The sequence below is a fragment of the Curcuma longa genome, chromosome 21 (genome assembly GCF_044706935.1).
Source record: "Curcuma longa cultivar G26 ecotype Majalengka, Jawa Barat chromosome 21, ITB_CL_G26_1.1, whole genome shotgun sequence".
In the NCBI taxonomy this organism is placed as follows: domain Eukaryota; kingdom Viridiplantae; phylum Streptophyta; class Magnoliopsida; order Zingiberales; family Zingiberaceae; genus Curcuma; species Curcuma longa.
Window position 1 is genome coordinate 13,902,139 of NC_133881.1, and position 6,000 is coordinate 13,908,138.

At 39.9% G+C, this 6,000-nt stretch overlaps 1 pseudogene; it reads left to right on the top strand.

Annotated features, from left to right (window-relative positions):
- The first annotated feature begins 42 nt into the window (after positions 1-42).
- Positions 43-2,174, top strand: LOC141815232 (prolycopene isomerase, chloroplastic-like; annotated as a pseudogene).
- The last annotated feature ends 3,826 nt before the right edge of the window (positions 2,175-6,000 follow it).

A 6,000-nucleotide genomic window follows, 5' to 3' on the forward strand; every position in this document is an offset into this window, starting at 1 on the left:
TTGTTGCCAAGGAGAGTGAGAGCGTGGGCAGGGTGATACAAGATGCCTGGACTCTTAACAAGATGCGCTGAATTCTCGTCGCCCGCCCGATCCGCGTCGCCCGACGGCCATTCGGGCTTTGATGCACAGGTAAGCTGATGGTAACTAACAGCTCTCTAATCCATCTCTCCTTAATTGCTATCTCCTTTATGATTAGGAATTAACTCTTTCCATATATCAAAATCAGTTGATCTCTTTCTTGATGGCTTCACTGTGTATAATTCTTTTGTATAAAACTTAAAATTTTCTCCAAATGACTATAAGAAAAACATTTACACTGCCATTACAAGAGACATTGTCTTTGCAATTATTACTATTCATAAGGGAGCTAGAATGATTATTTCGAGAGAAAAAGCTAACTAAAATTATGAATGATGATTGAGGAAAGCCAGATTTTGGGTTTGTTAAGTATTTTGCTGTAGGGTATTGCCAATATCTCCTTATTCCACATGAAATAATAAATAACCTCATTGACTATCACTGTGTCAATTGTAAACAAGCAAAATAATTCCTTCCATTCATTCAAACATGTCAATATTTATCCTATAAAATCGACACTACTGTAAAATCAACTTGTCATGCATTGTAATGAAACCTAAAAGAAAGAAATTTGTCAATTTCTCCCATTTACTTTTAGGAAAAAATAAAAGAGAAAATAATTTAACTTGACGTACTCCCTTTTGTTTTATTCCCCACAAATCAGGTGAAAGTGGAGGTAAGGGAAGTTTTGAGTCTTTAGTAAACAGAATTTAAGTGACATTACTATCTTCTTTTAGGTTCTTAGAAGTAAGTTGTGTGAGAATTGTCAGAGGGAAAATAATGCTATTTATTTCTTTTCTTTGCCACTTAAACTAAATTCTTTCTCTTGCTCCATCCCCTTGAACTAAACTCAACATTGCACTTCAAGTAGACTAACCATGAGCATTTGAGATAATTGACCGGAAGACTTAGGGATCCATCACATAGTTGTTGATGACTGGAGCAGGGGTGTAGATGCTGATCAGAATGTTGTATTAATTTCGATTCCGAGTGTACACGGTAAGGGATTAGCACCTCCTGGGAAGCACGTTTTGCATGCTTATACTCCAGGAACAGAACCCTTTGGATTGTGGGAAGGGCTCGATCGTAGAAGTATAGTATACCGAAAACTAAAAGAAGAAAGATCAGAGGTACTCGTATTTACTGGCACTCTAGCATTTGTTTTGATTATTTTCATGTCTACCTAGTTTAATGGTTTGGACTGCTTTGTTTCACTATGTTCCTAGTTTTCGTTCTTTTTGTGAGTTTGCCTATTTTCTATGTGAGATTGTTTATCCCTCAGGATGCATAAGGTGGTACGGATTCTCCATGAGGAAGTCTTATCCTTTTCCATGATGCATCACTTTAGCTTAAATTCTTCGAAGTTGAAATCTGTTCTTTTTTTTTTTATCTCTATTTGAAAGCAGAACTGCTCCATGGTTTGTTACTTCCGGAAAAATGTTTCAGGTGATGTGGAGAGCAGTTGAGCGTGTCCTTGGTCCCGGCTTTAGCCGCGAGAAATGTGGTGTAAAATTAGTCGGAACACCACTGACTCATCGAAGGTTTCTCAGGAGGAACCGAGGAACATATGGGCCAGCTATAAGGCAGGAAAAGGACTTTCCCTGGCCATTCAACGCCGATTCTGCAGCTATTTTGTTGCGGCGATTCAACTTTCCCAGGCATCGGTGTTCCAGCAGTGGCAGCTAGTGGTGCCATTGTCGCCAACACTTTAGTGTCCGTCGCGCAGCACTCTGAGCTTCTCGACGCCATTGGCATTTGATTGCTCTATGTAAGATGCTGCTCCTTTTGTGTATGAAATGTTTTCTCCTCGATGTTTAGCGACTGATCTATTTTGGTTCACTGGCTTTGCAAACATTGTCATAGCCTCCACCAAGTTGAAGAGCATTAGTTACGACATACATTCGAGCTAGAGATCAGTATGGAAGTGCTACAAACCGAGAAAGAACAGCTACCTCACGACGACGTATTTTCGATTGATTATTGGATTTGCCGTCCAGTTGAGAATAGAACAAGAGAAAGAAGGTAAAAAAATTCCGCGAGTAGCAGTCTTTCTTATTTGTAGAAGTTCCATGATTCTTAATGCCAAAAATTTCTTCATCTGAACTGCTGAAAATGTGTCTTGGAAGCAATTGTTATTTGTTAGGTCCTTGGCCCTTTGATAGTTTTCACAAGGATAACTGAAAACAGCTTCTAGCTTTATGTAATAATGTATAGCTCGATCAAAATTACACATGAAGTTGGAACCACAAGAAAGACCAGAACTTGTGATTTACACACAAAGATCAAGAGGAATGGAGTTCCTATTCTAAAGAAATCGATGAAGAGGTCGAAGAACAAGTCGACAGTTTGGACATCCACCACCTTCTTCATCTATTCTGCCACCTTCACAGGCGGAGTCACTTTGTAAGCTACCCGGACTATAGACCGGGGGCCCAACAATGTCGGAAGAGAAAAAAAACTTGGATTTACGGACAAAAGAAAGAAAAATCCGGGGCATTACGTAGGTGTAGCTCACATTCTGGAATCAATTTGGGTAAATCACCTGAGTTGGCTCTGCCATTGGCCACCTTCACTATCCTCCTCAGTCCCCAGCTGTCCTCCTTCACCAAGTACTTGCTGTCCTGGCCTTGTTTGACCACCGCAACACCGGTTGCGGAGAAGGAGACGACGGCAACAACAGGAGCTCGAGGGCTCTTGTTTTCCTGATCAATGCAAACTTGCACTCGGTGGAGGATGTTGTTGGGAAGCATAGATGGATCTACGTGGGGGCTATCCTGGGTTGTAGTCTAGTGTTTTCGGGCGGACCAAGGGGAAGGTCACTCACTTTCAGAATTAGTCGGATTTAGATACCTAGATTAACAAAAAAAAAAAGTTTTATGTGTTGGATGGATGAGTCCATCTATCTCTATTGATCATGAGAATTAATGAAGCAAATGCAAATATCAATTTTTGATAATTGATGCGAGTTGGTTGTGCGTGGGGTCAAAGCATCGATCGTAGGAGCATCGATCATAGGAGCATCAGCTGCAGGAGCTTATATTAAGTTCAAGTACCCTTGGACTCTGATTTTTAACATGCATCATCCCTCAGGAAGGGATTAGCTGTTTGCAGGGTGGTGAATTATGAGGAAGTTGTTGAGGGAAGGTTTTGATCTTGCAAAAATAGAAAGAATTGTGTGTCAATATGGCACGAGAGAGAGAGAGATTGAGAGAGGGGAGGCATTAAGAACATTGCAATTTTGTGTTTTTCATTGGAGAGGAAGCTAATTGAAGTCCACCTCAAAAATTAATCTTTACTATTATTAATGATATTATGATTGTAATTATAATAGTATTAATTATTACTATCATGGTTATTATTACTATTATTATGGTCATTATTATCGCTGCTATTATTATTATAATTATTATAGTTATTATTACTTTTATGATTATTATTATGATTGATAATTATTATCAACATTCATTATCGTCCCAGTTACGACGTATTTGTAAGAATTTCTTCCAAATGGGGAACGCAATCAAAGGATGCTGGGCATCTGGATTGGCTACCGTATGCGCTTCCCGATTTACCCTGGTGGTCGGTGAAAATTTTTGTGGGACCGGGCCAGCTCACCCCAGGGATTGAGTCTATGAGACTGACTGAGATTTATCATTATTATGGTGGTTGGGTAGGGTACTTTACATTTAAAAAATATATAAAAAATATCTTATCATAATTACATTTACAAATATTCTTATCATGCAAGAGTTACAACTTTATAATATGGCATATTAACATATCTCAAATTTTCTTTTTATCAATTTATTAAAATTAATTTTAAAAAGATATAATAATATTAAAATAATTTTAATTGAATCAATAAATATATTTTATAATTGAATAAAATAATTTTATTCTATATTTTAGAATTAGTTACTATAACACACAGCAGTAACGGAATCAAAATATTTTTAAGGATAAAACGTATAATATAATACTTTTTAATATTTTAACAATATATACTTTTAAGGATAAGAAAATTAAGGAAACTTTTTTATTTTATTGTATTTTTACTTTGAAAGTTTTAATGTATAAATTAGTTTAATATTTACTGTATTGTTTTTGATTATGTGATTAAGATTTAAAAAAATCTATTTAAATTATTTATGTAAATTAGGAGTTAATCAATTAACAATTTAATTAAAAACTTAAAATTTAAATAAAATAAAGTCCCCTGCTCTCTCCGTCGCCTCCTCCAGCGTTGGCGGTTCGTGAAGAGCTGACCCGACAGAACGCAGCACATTCTTAAATCTTAATTTCGTCGTGCCTGCCAGCCACGAAGAACATCCAACCGTCCCTCCATCTCAGCAGCGGCGCTTGCAAAGATGGACAGCTGTTCCCGTCAAGAACCGCTTTCGGATGAACAACTTCTCCTCAGCAACACTTCGGAGTGAAGACGAAGAGAAGACACCTAAGATCGCCGGGGACCTGTGAACACAAACACCATGAGGAGGAAGGCCGGTGTGACCGGCCCGACCACTCCGATGCTTAGGTCAACGATCTGAAGAAAAATGATGAAGGAAAGATGGCCCGGAATTAGAAGAGCATACCTGGCCCCTGTGAAGGGGCTCATCTTTTATATACTGAGGAGGAGGCTCGTACCACGGACAAGGCAAGGTGGAGCTTACCTTGAGAGTACCCTCCGCACCTGTGAAGAGTGGTGTCTTAATGATGTATGTACGCCACTTGTAAAGGGCGTTACGGCAGGCGGCGGATTACCATACCTAATAAAGGGGTGTCAGACCTCCGGCTATAGTACGAGAAGGGGAGTGGTCAATGGTCAGTGTTGTACGGGGGCAGCCTGTGCTGGAATCGACTCGGATGATTCGGAAACACCGACCAGCGGCTTGTGGAGGTGCCGACTTGACGGGGTTATCCCCTGAGCCGACAAGGGGATCGATTCGATAAGGTCTTCTGAATCCGGTGACGATGGATAGGCTATCGGACTCGGATCCGGTTTAATCGGGAGATACACGCAGGCCTCGGATTCGGGCTATGAGGCCCCGAGGGTAGCCCGTTTGTTCATCGCTGACTCGGGTCGGGCCTCCCTATTGCACAACCGTAACAACAGCCATGCTCCCTCCCCTGTGCTCACTGCCGCTACTCTCCCTCCACTGCCACCTCCAACGCCCGCCTTTCTATGATCCTTCCTAGGAGTCCAGCCTCTAGGTTCCCATGCGTAACTCTTCTGTAAAAAAAAAGAGTGAAATTCGTCACCTTAGCAGCTTCACACGATCAGTCCCATGACTATTTGTGATGAGGTAAATCAAAAAATTACAGTTGGTCACTATGCAGGAGGGTATTGCCTGACTTCGCCAGGATTCGAATCCTTGTCCTCTTCTGCAACTCTACTACGTCATAATCAACTCAGCTATGCCCCGGGAGCTCCCATGCGTAACTCGACAATGTCATCGAAGAATCTCAATGTGGCAGGATCGGAGGATAATTTTTTTAAAAAAAATTATTGTTAACCTAGAGATAATCAAATTCTAGATTATATGCTCCCTTTTACTTACGTTTGTTGGTGTGACATGTCTCCGGGGCAATGGTGCGTAGGACATCCAGATTGTCACCAAGCATTTGCGATTCGATCCCTGCTAATTTTTTTTTTATAGAAATTTTTCTCCTAATTACGACACATTTACAGGAATTTTCCTCCAAATGAAAAACCCTAGTGACCGACGAGAAATTTTCATGAAATCAAATCGATCACTCCCAGGTTGAATTGACTAACTAACTGAGATTTATTTATTTTTAGTTGGTGTGACCCGTGATCGGGAATCAAATATTATCTAAATCAAATAAAATTAAATAATATAATTTTAGATGTAACCTTACACCAACCACGTTCAAAATGCATAGCCCCAGTGGAAACCCTCC